Source organism: Echinops telfairi, unplaced genomic scaffold (genome assembly GCF_000313985.2).
Source record: "Echinops telfairi isolate 266 unplaced genomic scaffold, ASM31398v2 ScPeMD7_7458;HRSCAF=8496, whole genome shotgun sequence".
Taxonomy (NCBI): Eukaryota; Metazoa; Chordata; class Mammalia; order Afrosoricida; family Tenrecidae; genus Echinops; species Echinops telfairi.
Genome location: NW_022111358.1, coordinates 35,585,518 through 35,591,517, shown reverse-complemented (window position 1 = coordinate 35,591,517; position 6,000 = coordinate 35,585,518).

The window sequence follows — 6,000 nt, the reverse complement described above, 5'->3', positions numbered from 1 at the left end:
GATTGTGGTGGGGACCAGGAGAGATGGGGAAAATGGAAGTTGGGTCATTTGGTGATAGTTTAACAGAAATTTGACAGGTTGGACATAGAGGGTGAGGGAAAAGGAGAATCCAAGGAGATTGTTGACTTGCACAACGAGGGGTGTGATGTTTGCTGTTGGGTACCAATGGTCGGTTCCAACTCACAGAGCAATACCACGCCCTCAGATTTTCTTGGCTTTCCTATTTATAGATCACAAGGTCCTTCTTCAACAGAGCTGCTGAGCGGGTTTGAACGCCCAACCTTTCGGTTAGCAGCCGAGCACTCAGCTGTTGCAACACGAATGCCCATTCACTAGATGGGTGGTGGTGTCATTTCCTAGGTTAGGGAAGACTATGGAGAAGCAGCGGAAGAATATCAATGGCTCCTTCCAGACACATCATGTGAGGCATGTGCAGCCACAGTCAGCAGTTGGCTAAACTGGTCTAGAATTCAAAGAAGAGCTGGACCGTGTTCCTGGGACCTTTTCCCACCATCGTCGGAGAAAGATGCCCTCCAGCCCTGAGATATCTCAGAGATGGTTTTGAGAAAAAAGGATGATCCAAGGATTCAGAAGCAGCAGCCAGGGAGGCAGGAGGGACACCACGAGAGGAATAGACGGGAATACAGCCTTTCCAGCAGGGATCTGTGGCCAAGCGGGTTGAATGCTTCGGAGCGTTTGAGGGAGGGGACGAAAGAAGGGTGCTCATTGGATTTGGCAGCAAGGAGGGTGCTGGTGAGTTGACAGAAGCCATGCCAGTTGAGTGGGAGAAATGGAAACCAGGTCGGAATGGATCGAAGGGTAAACAAAAGGTAGACGGCTGCTGGAGACACTTTCTAAGAAGTTTGTCCAAGAAGGGAAACAGAACAATGTGGCAATCGGTGAAGGGACACGTGGGGCAAGAAGGGTCGTTTTGGTCATCACGGCCGTTGTTTCCAACGTGGGTGGCACCGGAGCCTATTCGTTGGTGGCGATATCGAGGGGCAATCAAGGGGGTGGGGGATAACTAGGACTGAGGTCCTTGGGAATGCAAGAGATGTTGGGGTTCTGAGCCAGATGGGAAAGTCTGGCTTTTGATGACAGGTATGGCTTTGTTCTAGCGGGATGGATGAAGAAGAGGGTGGAGCCAGTGGAGAGAGCTTTCTGTCGGTGCCTTGAGGTCATCAGTGGGGAGGCCCGTAGGAAGGAGGGTCCTGGAGGAAGGTGGAGATGGCCGGGAAAAGAGAGCCTTGAATGGGGGTATTGGAGGGGATAGAATTTCCTGCCGTAACCTAGCTTCAGGGCGCACTTACAGAGCATGATCGGTGTGGATTGCCTGTCTCGTTGGTCCTTTCATTGATTTGTTTCTTAAACTTTGGAGCAGTGAGCAATCTACTTAGGAAACGAAGGGCCAGGACTTCCTGAGGGAGGTGGCTCTTTGGCCGGTTGTCTAGAAGGATGAATTGAAGATCTCCACGGAGACAAAATGGAGCACTTGTGGTTGAGTGGTCGCATCCTCGCCTTCCACGCAGGAGTTGTTGTTTCTTGTGAGGTGGCACCAAGTCGATTTTGACCCTGCGTGCAACAGAACGAAACACTGCCCCGTCCTGCACCAGCCTCACAATGGTCCCTGCGTTTGAGCCCATCGATGCAGCTACTGTGTCCATCCACCTTGTTCAAGGGCTTCCTCTTTTTAGCTGCCCCATTCAAGCATGATGTCCTTCTCCAGGGACTGGTCTCTCCTGACATGTCCAAAGTACAAGAGGTGAAGTCTCACCATCCGTGCCTCGGAAGAGCATTTTGCTTTTTAACTCTAGGTCTTTGCACATTACGTTACAATACTTTATAAAGCCTGTCTCCTCAAGCTGCCCTTTGAACCGATCCATTCAGCTCCTTGGCTTCATCATTTCTCCCACGTGTCTTTGGAACAACCTTTTGCTCTCTTCATGCCTGATGTCCTCGGTGTCATCCCACAGCTCATCGGGTCTCCTGTCTTAACGGTCATTGCGTCAAATCTGCCCTTGAGAAGTTCTCAAGATTCAGGTGGGATAGAATCAAAGGTGGGATTTTGACTCGTGTGGCGTTGTTTCAATTTTCTTCAGCTTCCGCCTGAACGTACATATGAGCAATTGATGGCCTGCTCCATAGTCAGCCCCTGGCCTGGATGTAGCTGCTGCGGTTGAGCGTCTCCATCGTCTCTTCCCCTAGATGTAGTCAACTTGATCCCTATGTATTGCATCTGGATAAGTCTACGAGTATCGTTGCCATCCGTGTTTTTGAAGCAGGATCTCTATGGTGAAGAAGATGTTGGTCTTGCAAAATTCTATCATGCCATCTCCACGCAGGAGACCTGGGTTCAGTTCATGGTCGATGCCCCTCCACGCACAGTCAGCAGAGCTTCCAGTGAAGACTGACAGGAAGGAAGACCTGGTGACCTTCTTCTGAAGCTCAGCCAGTGAAAATCCTATGGCTCACGACAGTCCCTCAGGCTGCAGGTTGAGCTGCCTTTTGCTCCTTTGTACACCTTGTCACTATGAGTTGGGGGCAACTCAACTGCAGATAACAATAACAGGAAGACAAAGAATAGAGATGTGTGCACACCTAGGAGGTGTGCAGAGCACAAACAAAGGGCACGGCGGGTGGCTAACAGCTGGTCCCACTTGCAAACATGGAAGAAGATGGGTGTGGGTGGAAAAGGGATCAGATGGATGCAGGTAGGGATTGGATCGTGGGGCAGGGTTGGGGGCTTGGGGCTCATGTTGAAGGATTTAGATTTACTATTAAGCAGTGGCAAGTCAAGGAATGATTTAATCAGGAAGATGACATGATCAGATTCATGACTTTAGAAATATAGATGGCAGGCTGAAAGAAAGCAGGGTTTCCAACTGATTCAACTCAATCCAGTCATGGATGATTGGAACCAACTTGAATTTAAATATATATATTTTTTAGCTTTTGAAGAATCATAACTGGAATGGGAATTATAATAGGTCAAAGCTCAGGGACGAAAGACTCAGAGCCGGCGTAGTAAGCCCTTTCCAAAGCAGGAGACTGGATCATTGTCAGGACTGTGGGGAGTAACGTAGCCTTTTAAGTGGGTCACCATTGTTTCCAATTCTGCCAATCAAGAGATTTGGTTGCTGTGCAACCTGCCTGCTGCCCCTGTTTCCTAAAAGGGAGAAAACGTTTCTAGCAAGGTGTCTGCCTATAGTTTTTCCCCTTCCAATTATCATTCTGGTGCACCCACATTTTACAAATTCAGGTTCACTTCCTCAGCCATGCCTGAACTGACAAGAACCAGGGAGGAGGTGGAGGTTATTTACTTAATTTTAAAATCATTTTATTGGGGGCTCGTACAACTCTTATCACAATCCATCCATCCATCCATGTGTCAAGCACATTTGTACGTTTGTTGCCATCATCATTCTCAAAACATTTTCTTTCTACTTGAGCCCTTGGTATCAGCTCCTCATTTCCCCCCTCCCTCCCCGCCCTCCCCCTCCCTCGCAAACCCTTGATAATTTATAAATTATTATTATTTTGTCATGTCTTACACTGTCCAATGTCTCCCTTCACCCACTTTTTTGTTGTCCATCCCCCAGGGAAGGGGTTATATGTAGATCCTTGTGTTCGATTCCCCTTTTCTATCCCATCTTCCCCTTACTCTCCTGGTATCGCTACTCTCATTATTGATCCTGAGAGGTTTATCTGTCCTGGATTCCCTGTATTTCCAGTTCTTATCTGTACCAGTGTACATCCTCTCGTCTAGCGGATTTATAAGGTAGAACTGGGATCATGATAGTGGGGGGGAGGAAGCATTAAAGAACTAGAGGAAAGTTGTATGTTTCATCGTTGCTACACTGCACTCTGACTGGCTCGTCTCCGCGGAGTTTATTTAAATAGAGCAAGGTGAGGTTGAATGAAGTCAGCCAGGGCATGGCGCATGGAAAGGAGGGGGCGGAAGTGGGAAGGGTGGACAAAACAGCCAACTGAGGGGCTGCGGCCAGCAACCACACCATGCCTCAACTGACCCAAGCAACAGGAGGATCTGTTCCCACGAAGAACAAGAAGTCAAAATCCAGGCGTGAAGTGGCTCCGGGGTGGTGAAAAGTATAGGCAAAGAGGAATTCAGAATGAAGGCCATATTTTGAAAGGAAGAATGAGGAGTCCCATTTACGGTGGATGGGGGAAAGCAGTGGCTACGCGTGGTTGGGCTGCAAGGTCAGCAGTTGGAAAGCACCAGCTGCCCCATGGCAGAAAGAAGAGGCTTTCTACCTGAACAGTTTCAGTCTCAGAAACCCACAGGGGCAGCTCTACCCTGTTCTATACGGTCAGAATTCACTCGACAGCAGTGAGTGGGGTTCTTTGGGTCTGGGGGAGGAAGCAGTGAGTTCTGGGGGGGCACAAAGAGTTAATTAGCTCAGCTACTAACATGAAGGTGCTCAGCGACACCTCAGAAGAGAGACTGGGCCATTACTTCCCGAACTTCTGTCCTTGGACCCCTAGTGGAGACCGTTCCTCCCTGCCACACACGAGGTCACCATGACTTGGAGGGGACAGCAGGAGAGGGGCCAGGCTAGCTGTGGCAAGTGTGAGTCTGGGGTCCAGGGGAAGCCGGGGCTTGGGGAGACACCTGGGGACGCAGACAGGTGCCAAATCACCAGGCCCTCAGCCCCATCTGCAGAGCGGATGCCGAACGGTCAGACAGTCACAGATAATCACACTGAACTCAACTCCTTTGCAACCCACTTTCATGACACACACTGAAAACCAAGCCCATTCCACCCCACAGAGACCCTGTGGGACGGAGGAGAAGTGCCCCCTTGGGTTTCTGAGATGAAATCTTTCCTGGGGCAGAAAGTCTCATCTTGTGCCCTTGAAACAATGGGCGGGCTCAAACCACTGACTTTGTGGTTAGCTGTTCAATGTGTAGCCCACGACGCCACTAAGGCTCCTGTCTAATCACACTAGGAGGACACTAAGGGTTTTGAAGGCCCAAAGGGGGAATCTGGCCCAGCCAGTCTGGGACCTGGGGGCCTGTGTGGCAGACCATGGAAAGGAGTGGGTGGTGGGTAATTCATGGCAGGGAGAAGGATGGGCAGAGAGAAGGCGGATGTGCCGAAGAAGGCAGAGCTGCAAACTAGACCCGAGAATAAGCATCCCTAAAGGGCCAGGATGGCGGAGCAGGCCAGGCAGAGATGGAGAGAGCGGCCGGAGGAGCGGGCCCGTTCTTCCTCCAAGAAGAAGGTGGGGAATCATGTGAGGGGTGAAGAGAGGGCCGGGAGGGTCAGCCAGGCAGCTGCCCCTCAGGTCAGAGCAGACTGCGTGTCACCGTGTCACCGGTATCTGTGGTCTCTCCCAGGCTCCTGGGAAGAGGGTGTGGGTGGTCCGGAGGTCAGCGTGTTGTAAACAAGCAGAATTTTGAGCAGAGAAGGTGGGCAGCAGCCCTGGGACCCCTCGAAGGCCGTCTTTCAGGTCAGTTTGTTTGGTGACCGTGGGCTTGAGGGTCGAGTAAGGTCCCACGGAGCTTCTGGCCAAGGGGATGGGATGGAGAAACGCACGGCAGGGCTGGCTGTGCGGGAGGGCTGTTGCAGGCTGCCAGATATGTGTGCTGTATTGTGTGTTTGAGATGTGTGATGTGTGTGTTGTTGTGTGTGCACTGCACATGTACTGTTCTTGCATTGTTTTTGTGCGTGTTCTGTGTGTGTGTTTTGTGTGTGGTGAGCGTGAGTTGTGGGTTGTGTTTGGTTTTTGCATGTGTGGTGTGCTGTGTGATGTGTTGTCGTGTGCGATGTATGCTATGTGTTGGACGTTGTGCATGTATTGTTGGCTGTGTGTGCTATCTGTCTGTTGTCTGTGTTGTGTGCGGTGGGTGTTGAGTGTTATTGTGTTTGTATATTGCATTTGTTGTTTGTGGTGCCTGTGTGTGGTGTGTATGGGCCACGTGTGCTGTGTCTGTATTGTATTTGTTGTGTGTGGTATCTATTATGTGTATGTGTTGTG